The sequence below is a fragment of the Atractosteus spatula genome (assembly GCF_055471065.1).
Source record: "Atractosteus spatula isolate fAtrSpa1 chromosome 26 unlocalized genomic scaffold, fAtrSpa1.hap1 SUPER_26_unloc_1, whole genome shotgun sequence".
In the NCBI taxonomy this organism is placed as follows: domain Eukaryota; kingdom Metazoa; phylum Chordata; class Actinopteri; order Semionotiformes; family Lepisosteidae; genus Atractosteus; species Atractosteus spatula.
Window position 1 is genome coordinate 1,927,708 of NW_028296644.1, and position 12,942 is coordinate 1,940,649.

The 12,942-nt window shown below is 45.4% G+C and overlaps 2 non-coding genes across 2 annotated transcripts; one reads left to right on the plus strand and one right to left on the minus strand.

Annotated features, from left to right (window-relative positions):
* Positions 1-6,007: 6,007 nt before the first annotated feature.
* On the minus strand, positions 6,008-6,089 carry trnas-gcu (transfer RNA serine (anticodon GCU)). Its single transcript has one exon. It is a non-coding gene; the product is annotated as a tRNA-Ser (tRNA).
* Positions 6,090-6,464: 375 nt separating this feature from the next.
* Positions 6,465-6,538, plus strand: trnat-cgu (transfer RNA threonine (anticodon CGU)). Its single transcript has one exon. It is a non-coding gene; the product is annotated as a tRNA-Thr (tRNA).
* The last annotated feature ends 6,404 nt before the right edge of the window (positions 6,539-12,942 follow it).

The window sequence follows — 12,942 nt, forward strand, 5'->3', positions numbered from 1 at the left end:
CCTAGCGCAGTCTCTCGAGAGACTGTCAAAAATTGCTTTCTCCGTTTGCGTTGCAAGTAAGTGAAAGAGCGGTCTTAACCCAGAGCCACTTGGGAGCAGTGGCACGTAAATACTGTTCAATTCAATTCAATTCAAGGTGCTTTATTAGCATGACCGATGGGTACAATCAGTGTTGCCAAAGCAAATAAAATAATAAAATTAACATAGAACAAAACATAAAATAAAATCTACAGACATATAACAGACATTTACAACAGAGACATGTCATAAAATATTGTAACGCTTACGGCCGACAGGTACTGTGTAAGAGCCGGCGTACCAGAGCAGGTGACGTCACCGCCCTTCCCTGTGATAGCAGGACCACAGCTACTGGGCTGTGGAGAGATCTCTCTTTAGCTCACGGGGCTAGGTCACTGCAGAGCGACGCGGAAGTCCCGGGTTCGAGCCTTCTCCCTCAGTGCCTTCACTGCCAGGTCAAAACTCCCAGATGAGCTGATGGTGAGACCGAGATATGTGTAGCTGGATGTATGCTCCAATGTGTTGCTGTTAAATGTGAATTTGTACCTGTTTCCCTGAGGTCTGGCTTTCTTCTGGAAAACCATAACTCTGGTCTTGTCCAGATTGACTGTCAGTGCCCAGGTCTGACAGTACTGCTCTAGCAGTGCCTGGTTCTGCTGCAGCCCCTGTTCTGTGGGCGACAGCAGGACCAGGTCATCTGCATAGAGCAGGAACATGGTTTCTGTGTCGTGTAGTGTGAGACCAGGAACTGCAGACTTTTCCAACATTCCTGCTAATTCATTGATATAGATATTGAACAGTGTTGGGCTCAGGCTGCAGCCCTGTCTCACCCCACGGCATTGGGTGAAGAATTTGGTCCTTTTGTTTCCAATTTTCACTGCACATTTGCTCTCTGAATACATTGATTTAATTATGTCGTACACATTGCCTCCTATGCCACTTTGGAGTAGTTTATAAAACAATCTTTTATGCCAAATCGAGTCAAATGCTTTTTTGAAATCGACAAAGCAGGCAAAAAATTTTCCTTTGTGTTTTTGGTGGACGTGTTTGTCTATCAGTGTGTGTAGGGTGTAAATGTGATCAGATGTGCGGTGATCTGGTAAGAAGCCAATCTGAGTCTTGCTCAGGACATTGTGTTCGGTAAGGAAGGCCACTATTCGTGTATTTAGGATACTGCAGAATACCTTCCCCAGGTTACTGTTCACACTGATGCCCCGATAGTTGTTGGGATAGAGTATCTCCACTCTTATAGATGGGCGTGACCAGTCCTTGGTTCCAGGCCTCGGGGAAACATCCGGCTGTCATGATAAGATTGAGGAGTTTGAGCAGGGCTTGTTGCAACTTTGGGCTGCTGTGTCTCAGCATCTCATTTATGACTCCATCTTGGCCCCAGGCTTTGCGTGGTCTGAGGGCCTGGAGTTTGTCCAGTAGCTCCTGCTCAGTGATAGGGGAGTCTAAGGGGTTTTGGTTGTCTTTGATAGCCAATTCAAAAATTTCGAGTTTTTCATAAATGGTGTTTTGGTCTGATTGATTTGTATTTGGGAGCCTTTGATAGTGATTTTCAAAGTATGTTTGCCAGATTGTTCCATTTTGGATGGCCAATTCTTCTGGTTTTGATTTGTTTAAATTGTTCCACTTCTCCCAGAAACAGTTCTGATTTAGTGACTTCTCAATTTCTGCAAGTTGTTTGTTTATGTATGTGTTTCTTTTCTTTTTCAGCATGTGTTTGTAAAGTTTTACCGTATCACAGTAGCTGAGGTGTAGTTTTGTGTTGTGTGGTTGTCTGTGTTTTTGATTTGAGAGTTTTCGTAGTGCATTTCTGATGTTTTTGCACTCCCTATCAAACCACTTTTCTTTTGCTTTTGTTTTTTGGTAGTTTTTTGATTTAGTTGTTTTTAGTTTAGATTTTGATGCCAGTTTGTGAAATAGGTGATTTAGTTTTTGTGTGGCCAAGTTTATGCCTAATTTGTTGGTTTGATACGGAGTGTTTAGGATGTGAATTTCTTCATCGCCCAGTACAGTTTGGTATCTGTCTAGGCTGTTTGTGTCCCATCTGTACGCCTGGTTGAGGTCGTACAGCTGGCTGGGCTGTGTCAGTGTGTCTCTGTGCTGGTGTGCTCTCTTCATGTAGAGTGTGATCTGGCTATGGTCGGAGAGAGGAGTTTGTGGCCTGATAGTGAAGGCACTGATACAGGAGGGGTCCAGGTCGGTGATGGCGTAGTCCACCACACTGCTGCCCAGAGCTGAGCTGAAGGTGAACCTGCCTAGAGAGTCCCCTCTAGTGCTGCCTTTGACGATGTACAGGCACAGCCCTTGACAGCTGGAGCAGCTCGCGCCCGGTGCTGTTGACCGTGGAGTCATGGCTGCACCTGTGTGAGGTGACTGGTGTGTGGTACAGAGGGGATTGTCCGAATACATGAGTGTTTCCCTGTGTGTTAGTAAAGTCTGCCAGTGTGCCTGTTCGTGCATTGAGGTCACCACAGAGCAGCACGTTTCCCTGGCCCTGGAAATGACCGATCTCCGCGTGGAGACTGGGGAGAATTCCCTCACTGTAGTAAGGGGATTCTGAGGGTGGGATGTAGACAGCACACAGAAAAACCTCATTTTCTGTACATATGGTATTTCTTTTGATTTTAAGCCAAACTTGTGACTCTTCTCTCTTAACTAATTGTATGGAGTGACTGAGCTCCACTCTGTACCACACAATGATCCCCCCAGAGTCTCTGCCCCAGGTGATTTTTTTTGACAAAGGGCACCATGATCTCCTTGTAGCCGGGGGGACAGTGGGTAGCCAAGTCTCCCCGACACCATGTCTCCTGTAGGATCATGATGTCTGTCTCCTTTACATTCTTGATAAAGTCAGGATCAGTGTTCTTCAGCCCAAATGCTGACGAGCCCAGACCCTAAATGTTCCATATACTTATCGTTAGAGATCTCATTGTTATCGTTTGAATTATCTTTGCAGTTTGTTTTTGCTTTCTGGAACTGTAACAAATTTGTGTCGGACATTTACATCATCAACAAAAACAGTATTGTTTGTCGCTGTGGGTGGTGGTAGTTTAGCTCATAAGCCGGGTGCAGATGAGGTTCAGGAGCTGCCAGATTTCTCCCAGCTCCAAACCGCTCGGGACTGCTGGTCTGGCCAGGGCTGCGGCGTAGCTGTGCAGGAGGGGCTCGGTCCAGCTCTGCTGTTGTGCTGGGTGGGGGTTTGTGGATTGGCCTGGTTCAGCTGCTGGTCTGGCTGAGGGGCGTGGGGTGAGGCGCTGGTTCTGGTCCCGTTCGGTCGTTGGTCTGGGTTGGAAGGCTGTAGGATGGGGCTGGTTCTGTTCTTTGTGGGTTGAGCTGGTCTGGGGTGGGGGTGTGGGTTTTGGGGTGTTCCTCTGGTAGTCCTGCTGTTTCTCTCTGGGGTGTTGTTTGGGTGTCTGCCCAGTGTAGTGTCTTTCAGAGTTTTTGTGAAGAGTCCGATGGTCTGTTTTTTGAGGTGTTTATGGTCATGTAGATGCTGTGATCCAAGGGTGGGGTGATGGGCCAGGTAGACGTTTGGGAGCAGGGCACAGCACTGTGAGATCTCAGCTTTGATTCTCTGGATGGTGTGGTGCTGCTCGTCCTGTCTTGACAGCAGGGTGGAGATGACAATTGGGCGCGAGGGAACTCCTGTATGGCCCTCTCTGCCACTCTCCTAATGGACTGGGCCACCTGCTCCCTCCAGGTCCTCAGATCGTTGGTGCCGGTGTGGATGATGATGTGCCGTGGGGCTCCCAGGACAGACCTGGACAGCAGCTGCAGGGCCTTCTCCGTCGTCGGACACCAGAGCTTTGCTGTTTGTAGTCCTGGGAAGAGCCTGTGCTCATCGATGTACTTCCCGTTGGAGTCAATGAGAAGGGCTACTTCCGTGCATCTGCCTCTGGTGTCTGGTGAGCTGCCAGGCGGGGGGCTACATGGGGGGTGCAGTGTGTGAGGTGGAGGTGTTGGGTGGGGCCGTCTCTGGGGCTGGGTGTGTGTGTGGGTCACCCTGAGTGTTTGGCAAGGTGGATGTGCTTTTGGGCAGTGATGTTGTGAGTGGATCTGGGATGCCGGGGGGTGCAGTGGGTATGGTGTTTGCTACGGTGGGGGTACTGGGTAAGTGGGAGTTGGTGGTGGGGGTTGTAGGGATGTCAGGTTGTGTGGGGGTCGGTGTGTCTTTGCGGGTTGGGGGTGGGTGTTGTGTGTTGTGTGTTCTGGGCCTCAGGGCTGTTCTGTTGCAGTCGGGGCTGCAGTGGGAAGTAGTGAGTTTCCTCAGCTGTTCTTTGAGGGTCTTGCTTGTCCTCTCCGCGAGCTGCACCTCCTCTCTCAGCTCTGCTACTTCCGACTGCAGCTTACTGTTGTCCTGAAGCAACTCTTCCATCTGTGCCCTGAGCTGTTTGTTGGAGGTTTTGCATTCGTTCCTGTGTTTGTTAACCTCGTCTCTTAGCTGTTGTGCTGTCTGCCCCTCTGTGAGTCTCCCCAGCATCAGTTCCTTGGACTCAGTGAAGTCCAGCTCCAGAGCAGAGAGTTTCTCTCTCAGGAGGCGCGCTGTGCTGTGGTCATAGGGGGGTTGGTGTGGGCCGTGTGTGTCTGGGTGGTGTGATTCAGTGTTGCCTAGGGCTACACTCTCGCTGATCTGTTCTGTAGCTGTGGCTGTGTTCATGGGCTCAGAGTCAGGTGGAGCTGAACTCTCCGGTGTGGTAGGCATCAGGCTACTGGGTCTCTCTCCTGTTTCTGGGGGAGGTTTCTCCAGGTCAGCCTGTGATTTCAGGTGGGTGAACTTTTCCTCAAATAGCTCCAGAGCAGCCTCACTGCCCTTTATCATCACTGTACCATTGTGGTAAGTGTTGACGGTCAGGACAGTGTCTTCTAGCTCGCTGTCACCCCCTATGGAGATTTGCCTGCCTTTGCTGATGCCCCTTCTCGTGGTGTTTGTATATGTCTTGCACACAGCTGTGTGCCAGGCATTTGGGTGCTCAGTAAAGAAGAGCACGTTTTAATGTGTTTTTCTCCTGCCTGGCAGTAGTCAGCGATAAGGGTCTCTGGATTTTCCTTCATCCATGTGTCTTTGTACTGTTTCCTGGTCTTAACGGTTTTCACGTCCTCAGGGTATTGGAGTACTGTGCTGAGAGGGCAGGGCTGGTCCAGTGGGGCTGTCTTCTGCTCTGTACTCATCTTGCTTCTTTTAAATACAATCGGCTCAGGTGAGAAGAGCAAAAAGACAGCCTGGCTAGGGCGTTTTGAATACAATCAGCCCCACTGTTGCTTGGGAACAGGTTCTTCAACTTTGGCCTTTTGAGTTTAATGGGCCCAAGTGGTATTTGGTTTAGTTTAAACTTTAAGGTAACTTTTTCTAAAGACTTTTTTTTTACTTTTATTTAGTAAATCAGTTCAATTTTAGAGGCCTCTTCAAATAAGGAGAAGAAAGATCAGGGCTTACCAGTTGTTTTTCGTGCTTATGGCTGAGTTCTTGGCTTCTCTTGATGCTGCTTGTATTTTCCCTTTCCTTCTTGTTTCCTTTGGTGTACTTTTTATTTCTTTCTTGTCTTCTTATTCTATTTCCTTGTTTTAATTGTTCCTTTTTTTCTGTTTGTTCCTCTTCATTTCTTGAAGATTTTTCTCTTTGAAGTTTTTCCTCAGGTCCTTTATCTTCAGGTGTAGCTGTGTCTTATAGTTGGTCTTCAGATTTTCAGATGTTTGCTTTGTTGTTTTTTTTTAAATGATAAATTATTTCTTTACTTCTTTGGTTTTCTTTAGTTTGTGTTAGATGTTGCCTTATTCCTAGACTATTTGTTCAGTTACAGAAAACTCATCTTCTGAGCTTCCTCTCTCTCTCTCTCAGTAAAAACTGTTACTGTCACTGCTCGATACCGATGTTAGCCTACTATACCATCTTCAGCCACAGCTAGAAAATGTACTGCTCTAGTACCGGAGCAAAAGAAAGCAAGGCCAACTTTGAATGGGCACATGTGTCAGATGCTGAATGTGACAAGGATGGGATTCAAACCCATGCATGCAAAGCTCAATGGATTAGCAGTCCATTGCCTTAACCACTTGGCCACCTCGTTGAGAAAACTGGGCTATCCGTACATGTGTTGGCGTGCTCCAGATGATCTTTTTTTTTCCCTTGTACTCGAAGGGTCATTTTTCTGTTCCACATGCGCTTTCAACATTTTCTTTGGGAGATGTCAAGCCACCAAGCCACTGCTGTGCTTCAGTGGCCGGTGTGGAGTTCAGTGGCCCTGTTGTACACGGAAAGCACATTGAGCTCCTTGGACATGAAAAGTTCCAGAAAAAAGCCATTTGTCATCCTTTCTCTTGGTGTCGATGTTGCTTTTGTATGTAAAGGTGGCAACTTGCTCAACGAGCAGGCGGAGCGCGCACCGAATGCAGATGTCTCAGAGCGGTGTGTCCAAGTGGTTGTAAAAGGACAGCACTCCAGGGGTGCTGTGGCTTAGTTGGTTAAAGCGCCTGCTTCGTAAACAGGAGATCCTGGGTCTGAATCCCAGCGGTGCCTTTTTGTTTTTCTGTCTTCTCGTACAGAACTGGTCATTATGGATAACCTCCTACGGCTAGACTTAATTAAATGCAAGTATTAATTTCCTGTCTTGAACGACTTTTTTTTAAATGGATGCAACTTGCAAAAGATGAAATACAAACCTTGCTACTCTGCGCTCGTGGCTGGCAAAAAAAAGTCAGCAATGTTTTCTCATTAACCTTAACCCTGTGAATGGAGAATAGTTAAATGACCAAGTCTATGCAGCTTAATTGGTTCGCACATCGGGCTCTTAGGGTGGTGAATCATGCTCACCCCAGTCCTTAATCTTTTAAAGAGGATACAAAATTGAACCTAGCCGCCACATCTCATACATTCTGTTCAGTGATATAAAGGTAACATCTATCCTCGCTCCAGAGAAAATCACACGTTGAGGGCATTTTTTTTTTCACTTTACCATGAGTTGGGCTCGGCTGCACAGAGGCGAGAGCAGAGCAATGAGGTCACGGGGACAGGGTAGTCACACGTTGGCGGTTTAAACACGCGGAAGATCACTGAGGGATCTATATGGACCCTCCGTGCGCCATCAGTCCGCACTCTGGACTCTGAATCCTGCCATCCGAGTTTAGATCTTGGCTGAACCTGAGCTGCAGTTCCTTCTTAAAACGTAATCTGGTGAGCGTTTTATAGAATCGTTCTTGTATGGATTCAGAACTAGCAATACATCAGGAACGAACCGGTCTTCTTCCTGTCTAAAGAGTGTGACCTGCTTGGACCCGCAGTCGCTTTTCTCATGTGCACAAACTCTCACTAGTAAGCCAGAACTAACTAGCCGGTCTTCAGAGAGCCTACTACCAGAGCGTCGCAGCAGGAATCTCTCCCACTTCCCTCATGCCAAACCAGCACTGCCTGACACTAGGCCAGAGAATGCTGATTGGACACAGCAACAAGCCTGCCACTGTTTCTTTGTGTCCGCGGGAGATCTGAATCCACACAGATTGGATGAGTATTCAACATTCTGAGTTACAGCTCGAGAATTCAATTGTTACCTCAACCCCAGTTGATATCAGTTTAATTCCTATGAGTGATGTACTTGCTTTTGAGTATCTAGTGTAGAAGCTGAAATCAAAGCTCATTAACGAAATGGTATAAATGAATGGTATACTGAATGTATGTCCCTTGGTTTGTAACTCTTCGTGATCGAATATATACCTTTTGTATTCTGCTAACCCTCGCTATAAGATCTGTTATGTTTATATACACATTTTATGCCTTAATAAATGTATTGTCGTGTAATAGTATCCGTGTGTGTGTGTGTGTTATCCCGCAAGGTTGTTTTTCTAATAGCCATCAAAGAATCATTTTGTGACTTACTGCTACAATTAATAATTGTCCCAGTAATGCACAAAACCCCTACATTTATTGGTGCCTCACAAGAGGATGCCTACAAACTCAAACTCAGTGACTGACTACAGAAAGTGATAAATAGCACTAAAGTATCTGCCAACGTGCACTAGAACAGTCCAGAATGCTGGTTCTGCTGGCGATCCTCTCCTGGGTCCCTGCTCCGGACGTCCCTTCCCCCACCTCTCTGGGCAGACCAGACACCCGCAGTGCAGCTCTTCACCACTACCGTATTTTTTTATTTATTTTACCTTATACGGCATCCAAAGTTTCATCTAAATGCTCAGAATACCCCATTTCTGGTACCAAAATTAGTACACACCGTACTACAATGAATTTAAATGGGGATTTTTTAATTCTGGATCTGCATGAAATCATAAAAATGAGGGGTTGTATTATTTTCTGTTACAGAACTTAGATTGGATGCAGTATAACCTTTAACTCAAAAGCTTCACATAGATATACCTGGAGATATACACAAACCAGGATGCACAAAGAGCTACTATAGCTCTTTGTTATTATATATACTATAATAACAAAGACAAAGCAAAAAATATGGTAGTGGCAATTTCCTCTTTGATCTCGCCTAATCCAAGATGCACAGAACATCAGTCTTATTTTAACATGCTCTTTACATTCACATCATGCGTAGCCACAGACCACGCTCAACTGTACGATGTCCACTCCCACAATTACTGGCATGCTGATGTCACTCATACGTGCATGTCTTAAAGAGACAGCTGCCAATTTCAGTGTCAGATTTCAAATATCCCCTCCATAACCACCTGGTTACACAGTCATTGCTCAGAATCCCCAGTAAGATTCTCCCCAATTCAGTTTTGCAGTGCTTTAGCTCTTTCAAAAGGTTGGGCTTTGCTAGTTGCATTCCTAGGTTCATCACAGCATTTGAAAATATTCACCAATGTGTTGGCTGGGAATCAAACCTGGGTCAACTGCTTGGAAGGCAGCTTTGCTCACCACTATACCACCAATGTACACACCCAGAAGCCATGCAGCACACCATCAGAGAATGCTCACGATATCGGAAGCTGTCTCTGGGACGTGCTGATTCCACATATTGTGAATAAATCATGATATTGTTAGTAACTGTAGCTAGACGTTCAAATGAGTTTCATGGCCAGATGGACTGTTTCCTCGAGTGGTATAGTATTGCAGTGAGACAGCACGATGCCTGCAAGACTATGTCACGCTAAACGCCACAGATTGTGATTGTCCATTCGTTTCAGTCGTCCTGCAGCTACAGGAAGAGAGACACAAACATGCTGCAATGCTTTCAGGACATTAGGATTTGTTTGTGCAACATCCGAGAAGAGTACTTGTGGCTTCAATGTGAACTGTACGTGCCTGCCCCCTTTCATCTGTAGTGCATGAATTCCTCCCGGCATGCACCAGGGTAAAGTTCGATAACGATTTTGGCATGCCAGTAGCGTTTTCACGAAACCTCCTAGGGTTACGAGAACACTTGCTTTGTGTATAAAGTACATTGTGACTGTTTTCACAGCCTTCACTTTGTCGTTTTTATGACATTTTTTTGACAACTCACTAATATTCTCTTGTCCATATCAACACAATGGAAACACAGAACGCCTTCAAACCAGATGCATTTTAAAGAAGACCCCCTTATTTCAGTATATTACCTGTAGTGCTATATTCAAAAAATCATTAAAAAATAAAGAAAAGTTTCACAACCCAAAACAAAGCTGGGAAAGGTCAGAGGACCGGCCTAGTATGTGAAACACTTAACTGCAGCAAAGTGGGTGTTGTGCTTAAAAAGAAATTGAGTCATGAAGAAGACCCCACTATCCCAGTGTATTTCATGTCTCATGGTGCCAATATAAAACAAAAAGGTTTCACAAGCCAAAGCAAGGCTTGGAAAGGTCAGAGGACCTGCTTAGTGTGTAAAACACTTACTTGCAGCATTGTGGGTGCTGTGGTTTGAATGCTATTGTCTTCTGAACAGCATTCCCCTATCCCAGTGCATAGTGCCACATTAAATAAAAGCACGAGAAAAAGAGATTCAGAACGCAAAGCTGTGTCAGCCTTCTGTGTAAAAAATCGGTTGGTACATCATGGGAGCTGTTTTTAATATGCTGCTGAGTAAAGAATATTTTTAATTTTCCTGCTGTCAGCAGTATTGTGTATATAGTTGACCCTTACCTGAATGAAAACAGGATACAAAGAAAGGGTTTCAGAAATCAAACAAAGCTTTGGTCCCATGCTTACAGTCTGGGGAATTGGAGACTGCACTGTTCTGCTTCCTATGGTGATATAGAGGTTTTTCGCACAAAACCGTATTGAGCAGTCTTTCTCACATTGTGAACATGTGTATAGAGTGGTCCACCAGGTTCCAGTTAGTGCGTAATTATGCATCATTGAAAAATCGGAGGTTTAAAAAAAGATAATTGGCTCACTGATTGATGTAGAGAGTGTGAAAATTTTCATAAGTCATGGTCTTTAAAATGCATTTGGTTTGAAGGCGTTCTGAGTTTCCATTGCGAAGATATGGAGAAAAGAATATTCGTGCGTGGTCAAAAAAATGGCTTAAAAATGACATACAGATGGAGCCATTCAAAGTGCACGGCACAGACACGTACCGCGGGTAATTGGCTACGTCCTTGCAAATTGTGACACACGATGACGCGCAATACTGTGGTACGTGATTGGTAGACCGACAGGGGCACTCGTGGTGCATTGGTCAGTCGTAGAAAGAACAGTTATTTATGGGGGTGGGTGGGTCTTTCACAGAGGCTCAGGACAAATCCCCCGCCTGAAAGTCTACTGTGTGCATTCAGACAGTCACAGGTCAAGAGCCAGGCAGGAGGACAATGGACAGAAGAGCCAACGAACTAAAAATAAAAGAACGAATATGAAAAAGCCACCATCTTTTTCTTTTTGACATTTTCCGACTTTCATGCAAGCCAGGACAAAGTTGCTCGTAGCTACTTGTGGATTCAAATACTCTATCGAGTGCTTTGATGAGTTTTTGCAATTTGATTGTCGTCCTGTCAGCCTGTTTCTGTTTTTTTTTTCAATCTAGTGATGGAAAGCATGAGGGAAATGATGGAGCAATCAATAACCGCTCCGGAAAAATGGCCGAAAGAAATGGCCCGTCACTAAGGACATTTGTGAAGCAGAGGAGTGACATCACCACAAAGGCGACATATTCTGCTGATCGTTTTGGTGAATAATGATTGAGGCGCGTTAAGAGAAAGGTAGCTGCGTCAGCATGCGTAGGCTGCAAAGGATCAAGCAAAGGTTTACTCCATGCTGAGAAGAGAAGAAAAGAAGCACAACGTTTCGGCTGTGGAGCCTTCTGCGCCATCTTCTTTAGCGGTGATGATGTTTACATTGGAAAAACTGAGACACACGTCCCCGGGTGGGCTTGAACCACCAACTGTTCGATTAACAGCCAAACGTGCTAACCGATTGCACCACAGAAACTGAGGGCCTTTTACACTCACTACATTTGCAGGTTTATGGTCAAGGAAAACAATCACTTGCGCTTCTTGCAGCCGGCAATATTTTCCACTGACAACCAAGAAATGGATTTCATCTTTCACAAGCTGTATGGATTTCTTCAAAAACAAGTTCTTCCAGAAAGGAAATGAATTCTTGCATTAAACTGAACCAAGCTGTACATGTTTGTCTGAAATGATACATTCAGCACAACAAGACACGGAGAGAGGCACTGCTGGTATTCAGACCCAGGGTCACCTGCTTACCAGGCAGGCACTTTAAGCCACTAGGGAACAGCGCCAGCGGAGCACCGCGCTTTTACAGACACTTGGACACATCTGCGTTCGGTGTGCACTTATCCTGCTCTCTGAGCCCCTTGCCTCCGTCCCATTTAATAGCAGAACTGACGCCAAGAGAAATGATGAGAAATGGCATTTTATCTGGCACTTTTCATGTCCAAGGAGCTCAATGCCCTTGACACCTCCCCAAGTCGACAGAGCTGTGCATTCTTTGGCGACACCGTTTTTTCTTTTGTTTTATTTCTATACTTATTGATAGAAAAAAAATGATATGTCATGTACAGTAAGGGAAATGTCTCTTTTCATGGGGAAAGCTAGCACCAGCAAATGTTGTGTTTAGAAGAAGTAATTGAACAAGACACGTGACCTAATTTACCGGAACAAAAGCTCACCCAGCAAGCCCTGCTTTACTTCTACAGGAGAGAAGTAGAGTCTGCAAGATGAAACCCTCACGTCCCGCACTTGCATATGACGCTGTTACGTGCTGAAGCGGTATTGTACTACATCCTAGCACTGCAACCCGGGGCGTACAGTATATGGGATCAAGCACACGCCACGAATCGTCTCTAATCACTTCCTACAACTGTAAGGCACCTTGAAGTGTTACCCCTGTTGTAACAGAAAGAATAAGGTTCTTGTTCCCGAGATGAAGTAAAACAGATGAGTTTATTGCATGCAAGGAACAATAAAGCCGAAGTCTTGTTTCCCGCAAGAAACAACAAAACCGAAGTATTGTTGGATGTGCCGGTACAAACTTTTAGGTTATATAGTCCTTGCTTGCTGCTTCAGACGTCATTCAATATTATGGTAAGGGGGGGGGGTCATGGTATTTGGCCAGTTAAGAGGCCCTGGCCAAATGGTCAGTTTAAGATTATGCCCCCAGGGGGTTCCTTGCTCGCATCTGGAATCCTTATCAGTTAACCCCCTTTCCTGCCATAAACCCCTGTTGCTTAGAAGTCTAATTTTCAGGCAGAACTGACTTAAGTTATTAACCCTTTTAACATCTTGTCTCTTACTTCATTCCCCCCTTATAAAATATGGCATACGTCAGGACTGCCTATTTTTACACATACAATATCAGGGCAGATCTTTCCTTTTTAGATGTACAGGCATGCATTACCATGACATTGTGCGTTCCACGGTTACAACAAGATGTTATTGATCTTTTTGTACAAGTGATAGTTACAATTATACACATAAAACAATCCTAATCCTACAAATACATAAAGTCCTACCCCAGGACCC